Below are 19,900 nucleotides of genomic sequence, written 5' to 3'. Positions count from 1 at the left end.
GCAAAATGTGCGGAAAATGTGTTTATTTTCCCACATTTCGGAATTTGCGGGGGTGTCTGGGTAATACATTCTGGGCCGATTTGGGCATATCATACCTCTGCGGATTCCCACAGGTGTTTTCTTTCCGAAAATGCATGGGGTTCCCTGTTTTCCCCGGTATCTTGGACACCCGAGGCCCATATCTGTATGTTGTGCCGGTCGGCAGATCGTCTCAAATTCCGGTCTGAAAACAGACTTGGGGTTACTTGTGTTTTACGCTTTCCCCTTGGCGGCCAGGTAGGTGCCCCCACACATGTTAGGTACCGGTTTCATTGGGACACCTGTGAGAATGCGGGACGGTAGGCCATGTGTTGTTGGGGGCGTGTTTCGATGGGTTAGCTGAGGGAAATGCGCGGAAAATGCATTTTTTTCCCCACATTTACGATTTGGCGGGGGTGTCTGGGTAATAAATTCTGGGTCGATTTGGGCATATCATACCTCTGCGGATTACCATAGATGTGTTCTTTTCGGAAATGCATGGGGTTCCCTATTTTCCCCGGTGGCTTGGACACCCGAGGCCCATATCTGTATGTTGTGCCGGTCGGCAGAGCATCTGAAATTCCGTTCTGAAAACAGACTTGGGGTTACTTGTGTTTTAGGCTTTCCCCTTGGCGGCCAGTTAGGTGCACCCACACATGTGAGGTACCGTTTTCATCGGGACACCTGTGAGAATGCGGGACAGTAGGCCATGTGTTGGTGGAGGTGTGTTTCGATGGGTGAGCTGAGCGAAATGCGCGGAAAATGCATTTTTTTCCCCACATTTAGGATTTTGCGGGGGTGTCTGGGCAATAAATTCTGGGGCAATTTGGGCATATCATACCTATGCGGATTCCCACAGGTGTCCTCTTTTCAGAAATGCATGAGGTTCCCTGTTTTCCCCAGTGACTTGAACACCCGAGGCCCATATCTGTATGTTGTGCCGGTCGGCAGAGCGTCTCAAATTCCGGTCTGAAAAGAGACTTGGGGTTACTTGTGTTTTAGGCTTTCCCCTTGGCGGCCAGGTAGGTGCACCCACACATGTGAGGTACCGTTTTCATTGGGACACCTGTGGAAATGCAGGACGGTAGGCCATGTGTTGTTGGGGGCATGTTTCGATGGGTGAGCCAAGCAAAATGTGCGGAAAATGTGTTTATTTTCCCACATTTCGGAATTTGCGGGGGTGTCTGGGTAATACATTCTGGGCCGATTTGGGCATATCATACCTCTGCGGATTCCCACAGGTGTTTTCTTTTCGGAAATGCATGGGGTTCCCTGTTTTCCCCGGTGTCTTGTACACCCGAGGCCCATATCTTGCTGTTGTGCCGGTCGGCAGAGCGTCTCAAATTCCGGTCTAAAAACAGACTTGGGGTTACTTGTGTTTTAGGCTTTCCCCTTGGCGGCCAGGTAGGTGCACCCACACATGTGAGGTATCGTTTTCATCAGGACACCTGTGGGAACATGGGACGGTAGGCCATGTGTTGTTGGGGGCGTGTTTCGATGGGTGAGCTGGAAAAATGTGCGGAAAATGCGTTTTTTTTCCCATATTTCGGAATTTGCGGGGGTGTCTGGGTAAAAAATTATCAGGCGATTTGGGCATATCATACCTCTGTGGATTCCCAAGGGTGTCCTCTTTTCGGAAATGCATGGGGATCCCTATTTTCCCCGGTGGCTTGGACACCCGAGGCCCATAACTGTATGTTGTGCCGGTCGGCAGAGCATCTGAAATTCCGTTCTGAAAACAGACTTGGGGTTACTTGTGTTTTAGGCTTTCCCCTTGGCGGCCAGGTAGGTGCACCCACACATGTGAGGTACCGTTTTCATCGGGACATCTGTGAGAATGCGGGACAGTAGGCCATGTGTTGTTGGAGGCGTGTTTCGATGGGTGAGCTGAGCGAAATGCGCGGAAAATGCATTTTTTTCCCCACATTTAGGATTTTGCGGGGGTGTCTGGGCAATAAATTCTGGGGAAATTTGGGCATATCATACCTCTGCGGATTCCCACAGGTGTCCTCTTTTCAGAAATGTATGAGGTTCCCTGTTTTCCCCGGTGACTTAAACACCCGAGGCCCATATCTGTATGTTGTGCCGGTCAGCAGAGCGTCTCAAATTCCGGTCTGAAAACAGACTTGGGGTTACTTGTGTTTTAGGCTTTCCCTTTGGCGGCCAGGTAGGTGCACCCACACATGTGAGGTACCGTTTTCATCGGGACACCTGTGGAAATGCAGGCCGGTAGGCCATGTGTTGTTGGGGGCGTGTTTCGATGGGTGAGCCAAGCAAAATGTGCGGAAAATGTTTTTATTTTCCCACATTTCGGAATTTGCGGGGGTGTCTGGGTAATACATTCTGGGCCGATTTGGGCATATCATACCTCTGCGGATTCCCACAGGTGTTTTCTTTTCGAAAATGCATGGGGTTCCCTGTTTTCCCCGGTATCTTGGACACCCGAGGCCCATATCTGTATGTTGTGCCGGTCGGCAGATCTTCTCAAATTCCGGTCTGAAAACAGACTTGGGGTTACTTGTGTTTTACGCTTTCCCCTTGGCGGCCAGGTACGTGCCCCCACACATGTTAGGTACCGGTTTCATTGGGACACCTGTGAGAATGCGGGACGGTAGGCCATGTGTTGTTGGGGGCGTGTTTCGATGGGTTAGCTGAGGGAAATGCGCGGAAAATGCATTTTTTTCCCCACATTTCGGAATTTGCGGGGGTGTCTGGGTAATACATTCTGGGCCGATTTGGGCATATCATACCTCTTCGGATTCCCACAGGTGTTTTCTTTTCGGAAATGCATGGGGTTCCCTGTTTTCCCCGGTGTCTTGGACACCCGAGGCCCATATCTGTATGTTGTGCCGGTCGGCAGAGCGTCTCAAATTCCGGTCTGAAAACAGACTTGGGGTTACTTGTGTTTTAGGCTTTCCACTTGGCGGCCAGGTAGGTGCACCCACACATGTGAGGTATAGTTTTCATCGGGACACCTGTGGGAACACGGGACGGTAGGCCATGTGTTGATGGGGGCGTGTTTCGATGGGTTAGCTGAGCGAAATGATCGGAAAATGCATTTTTTTCCCCACATTTAGGATTTTGCGGGGGTGTCTGGGTAATAAATTCTGGGCCGATTTGGGCATATCGTCCCTCTGCGGATTACCATAGATGTGTTCTTTTCGGAAATGCATGGGGTTCCCTGTTTTCCCCGGTGGCTTGGACACCCGAGGCCCATATCTGTATGTTGTGCCGGTCGGCAGAGCGTCTCAAATTCCGGTCTGAAAACAGACTTGGGGTTACTTGTGTTTTAGGCTTTCCCCTTGGCGGCCATGTAGGTGCACCCACACATGTGAGGTACCATTTTCATCGGGATACCAGTGGGAACACGGGACGGTAGGCCATGTGTTGTTGGGGGCGTGTTTCGATGGGTGAGCTGGAAAAATGTGCGGAAAATGCGTTTTTTTTCCCATATTTCGGAATTTGCGGGGGTGTCTGGGTAAAAAATTATCAGGCGATTTGGGCATATCATACCTCTGTGGATTCCCAAGGGTGTCCTCTTTTCGGAAATGCATGGGGATCCCTATTTTCCCCGGTGGCTTGGACACCCGAGGCCCATAACTGCATGTTGTGCCGGTCGGCAGAGCATCTGAAATTCCGTTCTGAAAACAGACTTGGGGTTACTTGTGTTTTAGGCTTTCCCCTTGGCGGCCAGGTAGGTGCACCCACACATGTGAGGTACCGTTTTCATCGGGACATCTGTGAGAATGCGGGACAGTAGGCCATGTGTTGTTGGAGGCGTGTTTCGATGGGTGAGCTGAGCGAAATGCGCGGAAAATGCATTTTTTTCCCCACATTTAGGATTTTGCGGGGGTGTCTGGGCAATAAATTCTGGGGAAATTTGGGCATATCATACCTCTGCGGATTCCCACAGGTGTCCTCTTTTCAGAAATGTATGAGGTTCCCTGTTTTCCCCGGTGACTTAAACACCCGAGGCCCATATCTGTATGTTGTGCCGGTCAGCAGAGCGTCTCAAATTCCGGTCTGAAAACAGACTTGGGGTTACTTGTGTTTTAGGCTTTCCCTTTGGCGGCCAGGTAGGTGCACCCACACATGTGAGGTACCGTTTTCATCGGGACACCTGTGGAAATGCAGGCCGGTAGGCCATGTGTTGTTGGGGGCGTGTTTCGATGGGTGAGCCAAGCAAAATGTGCGGAAAATGTGTTTATTTTCCCACATTTCGGAATTTGCGGGGGTGTCTGGGTAATACATTCTGGGCCGATTTGGGCATATCATACCTCTGCGGATTCCCACAGGTGTTTTCTTTTCGAAAATGCATGGGGTTCCCTGTTTTCCCCGGTATCTTGGACACCCGAGGCCCATATCTGTATGTTGTGCCGGTCGGCAGATCGTCTCAAATTCCGGTCTGAAAACAGACTTGGGGTTACTTGTGTTTTACGCTTTCCCCTTGGCGGCCAGGTAGGTGCCCCCACACATGTTAGGTACCGGTTTCATTGGGACACCTGTGAGAATGCGGGACGGTAGGCCATGTGTTGTTGGGGGCGTGTTTCGATGGGTTAGCTGAGGGAAATGCGCGGAAAATGCATTTTTTTCCCCACATTTACGATTTGGCGGGGGTGTCTGGGTAATAAATTCTGGGTCGATTTGGGCATATCATACCTCTGCGGATTACCATAGATGTGTTCTTTTCGGAAATGCATGGGGTTCCCTATTTTCCCCGGTGGCTTGGACACCCGAGGCCCATATCTGTATGTTGTGCCGGTCGGCAGAGCATCTGAAATTCCGTTCTGAAAACAGACTTGGGGTTACTTGTGTTTTAGGCTTTCCCCTTGGCGGCCAGTTAGGTGCACCCACACATGTGAGGTACCGTTTTCATCGGGACACCTGTGAGAATGCGGGACAGTAGGCCATGTGTTGGTGGAGGTGTGTTTCGATGGGTGAGCTGAGCGAAATGCGCGGAAAATGCATTTTTTTCCCCACATTTAGGATTTTGCGGGGGTGTCTGGGCAATAAATTCTGGGGCAATTTGGGCATATCATACCTATGCGGATTCCCACAGGTGTCCTCTTTTCAGAAATGCATGAGGTTCCCTGTTTTCCCCAGTGACTTGAACACCCGAGGCCCATATCTGTATGTTGTGCCGGTCGGCAGAGCGTCTCAAATTCCGGTCTGAAAAGAGACTTGGGGTTACTTGTGTTTTAGGCTTTCCCCTTGGCGGCCAGGTAGGTGCACCCACACATGTGAGGTACCGTTTTCATTGGGACACCTGTGGAAATGCAGGACGGTAGGCCATGTGTTGTTGGGGGCATGTTTCGATGGGTGAGCCAAGCAAAATGTGCGGAAAATGTGTTTATTTTCCCACATTTCGGAATTTGCGGGGGTGTCTGGGTAATACATTCTGGGCCGATTTGGGCATATCATACCTCTGCGGATTCCCACAGGTGTTTTCTTTTCGGAAATGCATGGGGTTCCCTGTTTTCCCCGGTGTCTTGTACACCCGAGGCCCATATCTTGCTGTTGTGCCGGTCGGCAGAGCGTCTCAAATTCCGGTCTAAAAACAGACTTGGGGTTACTTGTGTTTTAGGCTTTCCCCTTGGCGGCCAGGTAGGTGCACCCACACATGTGAGGTATCGTTTTCATCAGGACACCTGTGGGAACATGGGACGGTAGGCCATGTGTTGTTGGGGGCGTGTTTCGATGGGTGAGCTGGAAAAATGTGCGGAAAATGCGTTTTTTTTCCCATATTTCGGAATTTGCGGGGGTGTCTGGGTAAAAAATTATCAGGCGATTTGGGCATATCATACCTCTGTGGATTCCCAAGGGTGTCCTCTTTTCGGAAATGCATGGGGATCCCTATTTTCCCCGGTGGCTTGGACACCCGAGGCCCATAACTGTATGTTGTGCCGGTCGGCAGAGCATCTGAAATTCCGTTCTGAAAACAGACTTGGGGTTACTTGTGTTTTAGGCTTTCCCCTTGGCGGCCAGGTAGGTGCACCCACACATGTGAGGTACCGTTTTCATCGGGACATCTGTGAGAATGCGGGACAGTAGGCCATGTGTTGTTGGAGGCGTGTTTCGATGGGTGAGCTGAGCGAAATGCGCGGAAAATGCATTTTTTTCCCCACATTTAGGATTTTGCGGGGGTGTCTGGGCAATAAATTCTGGGGAAATTTGGGCATATCATACCTCTGCGGATTCCCACAGGTGTCCTCTTTTCAGAAATGTATGAGGTTCCCTGTTTTCCCCGGTGACTTAAACACCCGAGGCCCATATCTGTATGTTGTGCCGGTCAGCAGAGCGTCTCAAATTCCGGTCTGAAAACAGACTTGGGGTTACTTGTGTTTTAGGCTTTCCCTTTGGCGGCCAGGTAGGTGCACCCACACATGTGAGGTACCGTTTTCATCGGGACACCTGTGGAAATGCAGGCCGGTAGGCCATGTGTTGTTGGGGGCGTGTTTCGATGGGTGAGCCAAGCAAAATGTGCGGAAAATGTTTTTATTTTCCCACATTTCGGAATTTGCGGGGGTGTCTGGGTAATACATTCTGGGCCGATTTGGGCATATCATACCTCTGCGGATTCCCACAGGTGTTTTCTTTTCGAAAATGCATGGGGTTCCCTGTTTTCCCCGGTATCTTGGACACCCGAGGCCCATATCTGTATGTTGTGCCGGTCGGCAGATCTTCTCAAATTCCGGTCTGAAAACAGACTTGGGGTTACTTGTGTTTTACGCTTTCCCCTTGGCGGCCAGGTAGGTGCCCCCACACATGTTAGGTACCGGTTTCATTGGGACACCTGTGAGAATGCGGGACGGTAGGCCATGTGTTGTTGGGGGCGTGTTTCGATGGGTTAGCTGAGGGAAATGCGCGGAAAATGCATTTTTTTCCCCACATTTACGATTTGGCGGGGGTGTCTGGGTAATAAATTCTGGGTCGATTTGGGCATATCATACCTCTGCGGATTACCATAGATGTGTTCTTTTCGGAAATGCATGGGGTTCCCTATTTTCCCCGGTGGCTTGGACACCCGAGGCCCATATCTGTATGTTGTGCCGGTCGGCAGAGCATCTGAAATTCCGTTCTGAAAACAGACTTGGGGTTACTTGTGTTTTAGGCTTTCCCCTTGGCGGCCAGTTAGGTGCACCCACACATGTGAGGTACCATTTTCATCGGGACACCTGTGAGAATGCGGGACAGTAGGCCATGTGTTGGTGGAGGTGTGTTTCGATGGGTGAGCTGAGCGAAATGCGCGGAAAATGCATTTTTTTCCCCACATTTAGGATTTTGCGGGGGTGTCTGGGCAATAAATTCTGGGGCAATTTGGGCATATCATACCTATGCGGATTCCCACAGGTGTCCTCTTTTCAGAAATGCATGAGGTTCCCTGTTTTCCCCAGTGACTTGAACACCCGAGGCCCATATCTGTATGTTGTGCCGGTCGGCAGAGCGTCTCAAATTCCGGTCTGAAAACAGACTTGGGGTTACTTGTGTTTTAGGCTTTCCCCTTGGCGGCCAGGTAGGTGCACCCACACATGTGAGGTACCGTTTTCATTGGGACACCTGTGGAAATGCAGGACGGTAGGCCATGTGTTGTTGGGGGCATGTTTCGATGGGTGAGCCAAGCAAAATGTGCGGAAAATGTGTTTATTTTCCCACATTTCGGAATTTGCGGGGGTGTCTGGGTAATACATTCTGGGCCGAATTGGGCATATCATACCTCTGCGGATTCCCACAGGTGTTTTCTTTTCGGAAATGCATGGGGTTCCCTGTTTTCCCCGGTGTCTTGTACACCCGAGGCCCATATCTTGCTGTTGTGCCGGTCGGCAGAGCGTCTCAAATTCCGGTCTAAAAACAGACTTGGGGTTACTTGTGTTTTAGGCTTTCCCCTTGGCGGCCAGGTAGGTGCACCCACACATGTGAGGTATCGTTTTCATCAGGACACCTGTGGGAACATGGGATGGTAGGCCATGTGTTGATGGGGCGTGTTTCGATGGGTGAGCCGAACGAAATGTGTGGAAAATGCGTTTTTTCCCACATTTCGGACTTTGCGGGGGTGTCTGGGTAATATATTCGGGGGCAATTTGGGCATATCATACCTCTGCGGATTCCCATGTGTGTCTTCTTTTCAGAAATACATGGGGTTCCCTGTTTTCCCCGGTGGCTTGGACACCCGAGGCCCATATCTGTATGTTGTGCCGGTCGGCAGAGCGTCTCAAATTCCGGTCTGAAAACAGACTTGCGGTTATTGTGTTTTAGGCTTTCCCCTTGGCAGCCAGGTAGGTGCACCCACACATGTGAGGTACCGTTTTCATCGGGACACCTGTGAGAATGTGGGACGGTAGGCCATGTGTTGTTGGGGGCGTGTTTCGATGGGTAAGCTGAGCAAAATGCTCGGAAAATGCATTTTTTCCCCCACATTTTGGACTTTGCGGGGGTGTCTGGGTAATAAATTCTGGGGCGATTTGGGCATATTATACCTCTGCGGATTCCCACAGGTGTCCTCTTTTCGGAAATGCATGGGGTTCCCTGTTTTCCCCGGTGGCTTGGACACCTGAGGCCCATATCTGTATGTTGTGCCGGTCGGCAGTGTAACGCTCACCTGATTCCCACGGAGGCGCTGATCCCCGCTGGGCTGCTATCGTTTCTTCAATTGAGAAGCGTAGAGTTCGGACGACTCTCAGGACTGGGCTTCCTCTTATCGAATGTCTGACTTGCAGGGTAAGTTTTCTGCAGGTGGAAGAAAAAGGATTAATCACCGTTTGATGGGATTCCTTCTCCCACCAATCGCCAGTTTCTCCCACAGCCTAGCTTTCTACTTGTCTCGGCGAGCTCTCACCTTAGGCGTATAAATGCTGGGTTCTCCATCCTGCGACTTATGCAGGGGTGCGTGGGTTCCAGTTACGTCACTAGAGGTCCTCAAAGTCTTTTGTGGCCTTAGAAGTGGCACAGGTGCTGAGATGCCAAAAGGTGATGCCGCCGTTACTGCACGAGCGGATGCCAGTAGGTATAAAGAGTTTATAGTCTTGAAGAGATGGGCACCTTTAATGAAGTCTTTGCATTGTCTTTTTCAGGTGCCTGGATGCTGAGGGCGTGGTCACTGAGAGCGCGACACGTGCGGTTTTTCGTAGGTATGGGAATTTCAATGACACCTCAATAATGTCCCTTGTTTTCTGTTTTCAGATCTTAAGATGTTGCGGGCGTTGTTCGTCCGTTGCCGTTGCACGTGCGAAGTACGTGAGTATAATGATCTGTGACCTTATTATAGCACCTCTAACAATGTTCTTTTCTTATTTGCAGGTGTCGGGACCTTGCGGGCGTTTTCCCAGTCGCGGATGCACGTGGGGAAACACGTAAGTGTTAGGCTTTCTTGCAGTCTTTAATGGCACTTAAATAATGTCTTTTCTTGTTTTCAGGTGCCGGGCTGCTGCGGTTGAAGAGATCGTAATACGGGCACAAAAGCAGGTAAGAAAAGTAAATGAGGCCGCCTTCACCCGATTCCTACTTAACAATGTTCTTTGTCTTTACAGGTGCTGTTAGGCTGCTGAAGAGAAGGCCGCGAAGAATCCGTGAAAGCACAGATGGATCAGGTAAGCGAGGGCGGCTGCGAACGTGTTGCAACTTGCTAACCTTATGTTTCTTTTGCTTGCAGGTTCTGCCGGTGTCTGGATTCCTGGATGGTAAGTATAGTTCTCGTGTCTTTCTTCCACAGGTTGCTGAGCTGAAGCTGGAGATGTCACTGGAATGTTGGAGCTGACTCGGTGAGCGTCCTGCTGCAGATGCAGAATAACGCGAAGCACGTTTTCCCAATCGGGTGTGATTTAAATAGTGTTGGAGTGATTGGGTGTCTTCTTCCTCAGCCTAGCCCAGGTAAAAGAGTTCCTGTGTTCCAGAGCTAAGGAGTGGCACCAGCCCCACCCAGGTAAGAAAGTAGTCCCAGTTCAGGGAATAGTTCCTCCCAGCAGAAGGCTGGGGACTTCATCCTGCCAGCATTTGCAAACGTGAGTATGCAGCATGGTCTGCTACAGGTAGGTCCACCCAAGCACCTTTGCAAGAATTATGAGCCCGGCGCCCCTGGCGCCGGGACTGAGGTTCTTTATAAGCATGGCGCCAGAGGCGCCAGGACATGGTCCAAAGGGCCCCAATAGGGGTTTGCTGGAGCCGGGGACGAGGGTCGTGAGCCTGCTTCCGGGGATACTGAGCTTGACTTGGCTTCTCGGGAGCAGTGCTCATGACAGGCAGAGCGTCTCAAATTCCGGTCTGAAAACAGACTTGGGGTTATTTTTTTTTTAGGCTTCCCCCTTGGCGGCCAGGTAGGAGCACCGACACATTTGAGGTACCGTTTTCATCGGGACACCTGTGGGAATGTGGGACGGTAGGCCATATGTTGTTGGGGGTGTGTTTCGATGGGTGAGCCAAGCGAAATGAGCGGAAAATGTCTTTATTTTCATACATTTCGGAATTTGCGGGGGTGTCTGGGTAATACATTCTGGGGCGATTTGGGCAAATCATACCTCTGCGGATTCCCACGGGTGTCCTCTTTTCGTAAATGCATGGGATTCCCTGTTTTCCCCAGTGGCTTGGACATCCGAGGCCCATATCTGTATGTTGTGCCAGTCGACAGAGCATCTGAAATTCCGTTCTGAAAACAGACTTGGGGTTACTTGTGTTTTAGGCTTTCCCCTGGGCGGCCAGGTAGGTGCACCCACACATGTGAGATACAGTTTTCATCGGGACACCTGTGGGAATGCGGGACTGTAGGTCATGTGTTGTTGGGCACGTGTTTCGATGGGTGAGCTGAGAAAAAGCTTTTTTTTCCCACATTTCGGATTTTGCGGGGGTGTCTGGGTAATAAATTCTGGGGAGATTTAGGCATATCATACCTCTGCAGATTCCCACGTGTGTCCTCTTTTCGGAAATGCATGGGGTTCCCTGTTTTGCCTGGTGTCTTGGAAACGCGAGGCCCATATCTGTATGTTGTGCCGGTTGGCAGAGAGTCTCAAATTCCAGTCTGAAAACAGACTTGGGGTTACTTATGTTTTAGGCTTTCCCCTTGGCGGCCAGGTAGGTGCACCCACACATGTGAGGTATAGTTTTCATCGGGACACCTGTGGGAACACGGGACGGTAGGCCATGTGTTGATGGGGGCGTGTTTCGATGGGTGAGCTGAGCGAAATGCGCGGAAAATGTGTTTTTTTCCCACATTTTGGACTTTGCGGGGGAGTCTGGGTAATAAATTCTGGGGCGATTTGGGCATATCATACCTCTGTGGATTCCCACTGGTGTCCTCTTTTCGGAAATGCATGGGGTTCCCTATTTTCCCTGGTGACTTCGACACCTGAGGCCCATATCTGTATGTTGTGCCGGTTGGCAGAGCGTCTCAAATTCCAGTCTGAAAACAGACTTGGGGTTAATTATGTTTTAGGCTTTCCCCTTGGCGGTCAGGTAGGTGCACCCACACATGTGAGGTATCGTTTTCATCGGGACACCTGTGGAAACACGGGACGGTAGGCCATGTGTTGATGGGGGCGTGTTTCGATGGGTTAGCTGAGCGAAATGCGCGGAAAATGTGTTTTTTTCCCACATTTTGGACTTTGCGGGGGAGTCTGGCTAATGAATTCTGGGGCGATTTGGGCATATCATACCTCTGTGGATTCCCACAGGTGTCCTCTTTTCGGAAATGCATGGGGTTCCCTGTTTTCCCTGGTGGCTTGGACACCCGAGGCCCATATCTGTATGTTGTGCCGGTCGGCAGAGCGTCTCAAATTCCGGTCTGAGAATAGACTTGGGGTTACTTATGTTTTAGGCTTTCTCCTTGGCGGCCAGGTAGGTGCACCCACACATGTGAGGTATCGTTTTCATCGGGACACCTGTGAGAATGCGGGACTATAGGCCATGTGTTGTTGGGGGCGTATTTCGATGGGTGAGCTGAGCGAAATGCGCGGAAAATGCCTTTTTTGCCACACATTTAGGATTTTGCAGAGGTGTCTGGGTAATATATTTTGGGGCGGGATTGGGCATATCATACCTCTGCGGATTCTGACGGGTGTCTTCTTTTTGGAAATGCATGGGGGTCCCTGTTTTTCTTGGTGGCAGCAACATCCCAGGCCTAAATCTGTAGGTTGGCTCCCCAAACACTTTGGGGGGATAGCAGTGGTTTAGCCTTATTCCTTCGCGCCCAGGTAGGTGCACCCACACATGTGAGGTACAGTTTTCATCGGGACAACTGTGGGAACGCGGGAGAGCAGGCCATGTGTTGTTGGGGGCGTGTTTCGATGGGTGAGCCGAGCGAAATGTGCGGAAAATGCGTTATTTTCCCCACATTTCAGACTTTGCGGGGGTGGCTGGGTAATACATTCTTGGGCGATTTGGGCATATCATACCTCTGCGGATTCCCACGGGTATCCTCTTTTTGGAAATGCATGTGGTTCCCTGTTTACCCCAGTGGCTTGGACACCCGAGGCCCATATCTGTATGTTGTGCGGGTCGGCAGAGCATATCAAATTCCGGTCTGAAAACAGACTTGGGGTTACTTGTGTTTTAGGCTTTCCCCTTGGTGGCCATGTAGGTGCACCCACACATGTGAGGTACCGTTTTCATCGGGATACCAGTGGGAACACGGGACGGTAGGCCATGTGTTGTTGGGGGCGTGTTTCGATGGGTGAGCTGGAAAAATGTGCGGAAAATGCGTTTTTTTTCCCATATTTCGGAATTTGCGGGGGTGTCTGGGTAAAAAATTATCGGGTGATTTGGGCATATAATACCTCTGTGGATTCCCAAGGGTGTCCACTTTTCGGAAATGCATGGGGTTCCCTATTTTCCCCGGTGGCTTGGACACCCGAGGCCCATATCTGTATGTTTTGCCGGTTGGCAGAGCGTATCAAATTCCGGTCTGAAAACAGACTTGGGGTTAATTGTGTTTTAGGATTTCCCCTTGACGGCCAGGTAGGTGCACCCACACATGTGAGGTACCGTTTTCATCAGGACACCTGTGGAAATGCAGGACGGTAGGCCATGTGTTGTTGGGGGCATGTTTCGATGGGTGAGCCAAGCAAAATGTGCGGAAAATGTGTTTATTTTCCCACATTTCGGAATTTGCGGGGGTGTCTGGGTAATACATTCTGGGCCGATTTGGGCATATCATACCTCTGCGGATTCCCACAGGTGTTTTCTTTTCGGAAATGCATGGGGTTCCCTGTTTTCCCCGGTGTCTTGGACACCCGAGGCCCATATCTGTATGTTGTGCCGGTCGGCAGAGCGTCTCAAATTCCGGTCTGAAAACAGACTTGGGGTTACTTGTGTTTTAGGCTTTCCACTTGGCGGCCAGGTAGGTGCACCCACACATGTGAGGTATAGTTTTCATCGGGACACCTGTGGGAACATGGGACGGTAGGCCATGTGTTGATGGGGGCGTGTTTCGATGGGTTAGCTGAGCGAAATGATCGGAAAATGCATTTTTTTCCCCACATTTAGGATTTTGCGGGGGTGTCTGGGTAATAAATTCTGGGCCGATTTGGGCATATCGTCCCTCTGCGGATTACCATAGATGTGTTCTTTTCGGAAATGCATGGGGTTCCCTGTTTTCCCCGGTGGCTTGGACACCCGAGGCCCATATCTGTATGTTGTGCCGGTCGGCAGAGCGTCTCAAATTCCGGTCTGAAAACAGACTTGGGGTTACTTGTGCTTTAGGCTTTCCCCTTGGCGGCCATGTAGGTGCACCCACACATGTGAGGTACCATTTTCATCGGGATACCAGTGGGAACACGGGACGGTAGGCCATGTGTTGTTGGGGGCGTGTTTCGATGGGTGAGCTGGAAAAATGTGCGGAAAATGCGTTTTTTTTCCCATATTTCGGAATTTGCGGGGGTGTCTGGGTAAAAAATTATCAGGCGATTTGGGCATATCATACCTCTGTGGATTCCCAAGGGTGTCCTCTTTTCGGAAATGCATGGGGATCCCTATTTTCCCCGGTGGCTTGGACACCCGAGGCCCATAACTGTATGTTGTGCCGGTCGGCAGAGCATCTGAAATTCCGTTCTGAAAACAGACTTGGGGTTACTTGTGTTTTAGGCTTTCCCCTTGGCGGCCAGGTAGGTGCACCCACACATGTGAGGTACCGTTTTCATCGGGACATCTGTGAGAATGCGGGACAGTAGGCCATGTGTTGTTGGAGGCGTGTTTCGATGGGTGAGCTGAGCGAAATGCGCGGAAAATGCATTTTTTTCCCCACATTTAGGATTTTGCGGGGGTGTCTGGGCAATAAATTCTGGGGAAATTTGGGCATATCATACCTCTGCGGATTCCCACAGGTGTCCTCTTTTCAGAAATGTATGAGGTTCCCTGTTTTCCCCGGTGACTTAAACACCCGAGGCCCATATCTGTATGTTGTGCCGGTCAGCAGAGCGTCTCAAATTCCAGTCTGAAAACAGACTTGGGGTTACTTGTGTTTTAGGCTTTCCCTTTGGCGGCCAGGTAGGTGCACCCACACATGTGAGGTACTGTTTTCATCGGGACACCTTTGGAAATGCAGGCCGGTAGGCCATGTGTTGTTGGGGGCGTGTTTCGATGGGTGAGCCAAGCAAAATGTGCGGAAAATGTGTTTATTTTCCCACATTTCGGAATTTGCGGGGGTTTCTGGGTAATACATTCTGGGCCGATTTGGGCATATCATACCTCTGCGGATTCCCACAGGTGTTTTCTTTTCGAAAATGCATGGGGTTCCCTGTTTTCCCCGGTGTCTTGGACACCCGAGGCCCATATCTGTATGTTGTGCCGGTCGGCAGATCGTCTCAAATTCCGGTCTGAAAACAGACTTGGGGTTACTTGTGTTTTACGCTTTCCCCTTGGCGGCCAGGTAGGTGCCCCCACACATGTTAGGTACCGGTTTCATTGGGACACCTGTGAGAATGCGGGACGGTAGGCCATGTGTTGTTGGGGGCGTGTTTCGATGGGTTTGCTGAGGGAAATGCGCGGAAAATGCATTTTTTTCCCCACATTTACGATTTGGCGGGGGTGTCTGGGTAATAAATTCTGGGTCGATTTGGGCATATCATACCTCTGCGGATTACCATAGATGTGTTCTTTTCGGAAATGCATGGGGTTCCCTATTTTCCCCGGTGGCTTGGACACCCGAGGCCCATATCTGTATGTTGTGCCGGTCGGCAGAGCATCTGAAATTCCGTTCTGAAAACAGACTTGGGGTTACTTGTGTTTTAGGCTTTCCCCTTGGCGGCCAGTTAGGTGCACCCACACATGTGAGGTACCGTTTTCATCGGGACACCTGTGAGAATGTGGGACAGTAGGCCATGTGTTGTTGGGGGCGTGTTTCGATGGGTAAGCTGAGCAAAATGCTCGGAAAATGCATTTTTTCCCCCACATTTTGGACTTTGCGGGGGTGTCTGGGTAATAAATTCTGGGGCGATTTGGGCATATTATACCTCTGCGGATTCCCACAGGTGTCCTCTTTTCGGAAATGCATGGGGTTCCCTGTTTTCCCCGGTGGCTTGGACACCTGAGGCCCATATCTGTATGTTGTGCCGGTCGGCAGTGTAACGCTCACCTGATTCCCACGGAGGCGCTGATCCCCGCTGGGCTGCTATCGTTTCTTCAATTGAGAAGCGTAGAGTTCGGACGACTCTCAGGACTGGGCTTCCTCTTATCGAATGTCTGACTTGCAGGGTAAGTTTTCTGCAGGTGGAAGAAAAAGGATTAATCACCGTTTGATGGGATTCCTTCTCCCACCAATCGCCAGTTTCTCCCACAGCCTAGCTTTCTACTTGTCTCGGCGAGCTCTCACCTTAGGCGTATAAATGCTGGGTTCTCCATCCTGCGACTTATGCAGGGGTGCGTGGGTTCCAGTTACGTCACTAGAGGTCCTCAAAGTCTTTTGTGGCCTTAGAAGTGGCACAGGTGCTGAGATGCCAAAAGGTGATGCCGCCGTTACTGCACGAGCGGATGCCAGTAGGTATAAAGAGTTTATAGTCTTGAAGAGATGGGCACCTTTAATGAAGTCTTTGCATTGTCTTTTTCAGGTGCCTGGATGCTGAGGGCGTGGTCACTGAGAGCGCGACACGTGCGGTTTTTCGTAGGTATGGGAATTTCAATGACACCTCAATAATGTCCCTTGTTTTCTGTTTTCAGATCTTAAGATGTTGCGGGCGTTGTTCGTCCGTTGCCGTTGCACGTGCGAAGTACGTGAGTATAATGATCTGTGACCTTATTATAGCACCTCTAACAATGTTCTTTTCTTATTTGCAGGTGTCGGGACCTTGCGGGCGTTTTCCCAGTCGCGGATGCACGTGGGGAAACACGTAAGTGTTAGGCTTTCTTGCAGTCTTTAATTGCACTTAAATAATGTCTTTTCTTGTTTTCAGGTGCCGGGCTGCTGCGGTTGAAGAGATCGTAATACGGGCACAAAAGCAGGTAAGAAAAGTAAATGAGGCTGCCTTCACCCGATTCCTACTTAACAATGTTCTTTGTCTTTACAGGTGCTGTTAGGCTGCTGAAGAGAAGGCCGCGAAGAATCCGTGAAAGCACAGATGGATCAGGTAAGCGAGGGCGGCTGCGAACGTGTTGCAACTTGCTAACCTTATGTTTCTTTTGCTTGCAGGTTCTGCCGGTGTCTGGATTCCTGGATGGTAAGTATAGTTCTCGTGTCTTTCTTCCACAGGTTGCTGAGCTGAAGCTGGAGATGTCACTGGAATGTTGGAGCTGACTCGGTGAGCGTCCTGCTGCAGATGCAGAATAACGCGAAGCACGTTTTCCCAATCGGGTGTGGTTTAAATAGTGTTGGAGTGATTGGGTGTCTTCTTCCTCAGCCTAGCCCAGGTAAAAGAGTTCCTGTGTTCCAGAGCTAAGGAGTGGCACCAGCCCCACCCAGGTAAGAAAGTAGTCCCAGTTCAGGGAATAGTTCCTCCCAGCAGAAGGCTGGGGACTTCATCCTGCCAGCATTTGCAAACGTGAGTATGCAGCATGGTCTGCTACAGGTAGGTCCACCCAAGCACCTTTGCAAGAATTATGAGCCCGGCGCCCCTGGCGCCGGGACTGAGGTTCCTTATAAGCCTGGCGCCAGAGGCGCCAGGACATGGTCCAAAGGGCCCCAATAGGGGTTTGCTGGAGCCGGGGACGAGGGTCGTGAGCCTGCTTCCGGGGATACTGAGCTTGACTTGGCTTCTCGGGAGCAGTGCTCATGACAGGCAGAGCGTCTCAAATTCCGGTCTGAAAACAGACTTGGGGTTATTTTTGTTTTAGGCTTCCCCCTTGGCGGCCAGGTAGGAGCACCGACACATTTGAGGTACCGTTTTCATCGGGACACCTGTGGGAATGTGGGACGGTAGGCCATATGTTGTTGGGGGTGTGTTTCGATGGGTGAGCCAAGCGAAATGCGCGGAAAATGTCTTTATTTTCATACATTTCGGAATTTGCGGGGGTGTCTGGGTAATACATTCTGGGGCGATTTGGGCAAATCATACCTCTGCGGATTCCCACGGGTGTCCTCTTTTCGTAAATGCATGGGATTCCCTGTTTTCCCCAGTGGCTTGGACAGCCGAGGCCCATATCTGTATGTTGTGACAGTCGACAGAGCATCTGAAATTCCGTTCTGAAAACAGACTTGGGGTTACTTGTGTTTTAGGCTTTCCCCTGGGCGGCCAGGTAGGTGCACCCACACATGTGAGATACAGTTTTCATCGGGACACCTGTGGGAATGCGGGACTGTAGGTCATGTGTTGTTGGGCACGTGTTTCGATGGGTGAGCTGAGAAAAAGCTTTTTTTTCCCACATTTCGGATTTTGCGGGGGTGTCTGGGTAATAAATTCTGGGGAGATTTAGGCATATCATACCTCTGCAGATTCCCACGTGTGTCCTCTTTTCGGAAATGCATGGGGTTCCCTGTTTTCCCTGGTGTCTTGGAAACGCGAGGCCCATATCTGTATGTTGTGCCGGTTGGCAGAGCGTCTCAAATTCCAGTCTGAAAACAGACTTGGGGTTACTTATGTTTTAGGCTTTCCCCTTGGCGGCCAGGTAGGTGCACCCACACATGTGAGGTATAGTTTTCATCGGGACACCTGTGGGAACACGGGACGGTAGGCCATGTGTTGATGGGGGCGTGTTTCGATGGGTGAGCTGAGCGAAATGCGCGGAAAATGTGTTTTTTTCCCACATTTTGGACTTTGCGGGGGAGTCTGGGTAATAAATTCTGGGGCGATTTGGGCATATCATACCTCTGTGGATTCCCACTGGTGTCCTCTTTTCGGAAATGCATGGGGTTCCCTATTTTCCCTGGTGACTTCGACACCTGAGGCCCATATCTGTATGTTGTGCCGGTTGGCAGAGCGTCTCAAATTCCAGTCTGAAAACAGACTTGGGGTTAATTATGTTTTAGGCTTTCCCCTTGGCGGTCAGGTAGGTGCACCCACACATGTGAGGTATCGTTTTCATCGGGACACCTGTGGGAACACGGGACGGTAGGCCATGTGTTGATGGGGGCGTGTTTCGATGGGTGAGCTGAGCGAAATGCGCGGAAAATGTGTTTTTTTCCCACATTTTGGACTTTGCGGGGGAGTCTGGCTAATGAATTCTGGGGCGATTTGGGCATATCATACCTCTGTGGATTCCCACAGGTGTCCTCTTTTCGGAAATGCATGGGGTTCCCTGTTTTCCCTGGTGGCTTGGACACCCGAGGCCCATATGTGTATGTTGTGCCGGTCGGCAGAGCGTCTCAAATTCCGGTCTGAAAATAGACTTGGGGTTACTTATGTTTTAGGCTTTCTCCTTGGCGGCCAGGTAGGTGCACCCACACATGTGAGGTATCGTTTTCATCGGGACACCTGTGAGAATGCGGGACTATAGGCCATGTGTTGTTGGGGGCGTATTTCGATGGGTGAGCTGAGCGAAATGCGCGGAAAATGCCTTTTTTGCCACACATTTAGGATTTTGCAGGGGTGTCTGGGTAATATATTTTGGGGCGGGATTGGGCATATCATACCTCTGCAGATTCTGACGGGTGTCTTCTTTTTGGAAATGCATGGGGGTCCCTGTTTTTCTTGGTGGCAGCAACATCCCAGGCCTAAATCTGTAGGTTGGCTCCCCAAACACTTTGGGGGGATAGCAGTGGTTTAGCCTTATTCCTTCGCGCCCAGGTAGGTGCACCCACACATGTGAGGTACAGTTTTCATCGGGACAACTGTGGGAACGCGGGAGAGCAGGCCATGTGTTGTTGGGGGCGTGTTTCGATGGGTGAGCCGAGCGAAATGTGCGGAAAATGCGTTATTTTCCCCACATTTCAGACTTTGCGGGGGTGGCTGGGTAATACATTCTGGGGCGATTTGGGCATATCATACCTCTGCGGATTCCCACGGGTATCCTCTTTTTGGAAATGCATGTGGTTCCCTGTTTACCCCAGTGGCTTGGACACCCGAGGCCCATATCTGTATGTTGTGCGGGTCGGCAGAGCATATCAAATTCCGGTCTGAAAACAGACTTGGGGTTACTTGTGTTTTAGGCTTTCCCCTTGGTGGCCATGTAGGTGCACCCACACATGTGAGGTACCGTTTTCATCGGGATACCAGTGGGAACACGGGACGGTAGGCCATGTGTTGTTGGGGGCGTGTTTCGATGGGTGAGCTGGAAAAATGTGCGGAAAATGCGTTTTTTTCCCCATATTTCGGAATTTGCGGGGGTGTCTGGGTAAAAAATTATCGGGTGATTTGGGCATATAATAACTCTGTGGATTCCCAAGGGTGTCCACTTTTCGGAAATGCATGGGGTTCCCTATTTTCCCCGCTGGCTTGGACACCCGAGGCCCATATCTGTATGTTGTGCCGGTTGGCAGAGCGTATCAAATTCCGGTCTGAAAACAGACTTGGGGTTAATTGTGTTTTAGGATTTC

This window comes from Ambystoma mexicanum, chromosome 5q (genome assembly GCF_040938575.1).
Source record: "Ambystoma mexicanum isolate Mex_15411 chromosome 5q, UKY_AmexF1_1, whole genome shotgun sequence".
In the NCBI taxonomy this organism is placed as follows: Eukaryota; Metazoa; Chordata; class Amphibia; order Caudata; family Ambystomatidae; genus Ambystoma; species Ambystoma mexicanum.
Note: the sequence above shows the minus strand (reverse complement) of the source record.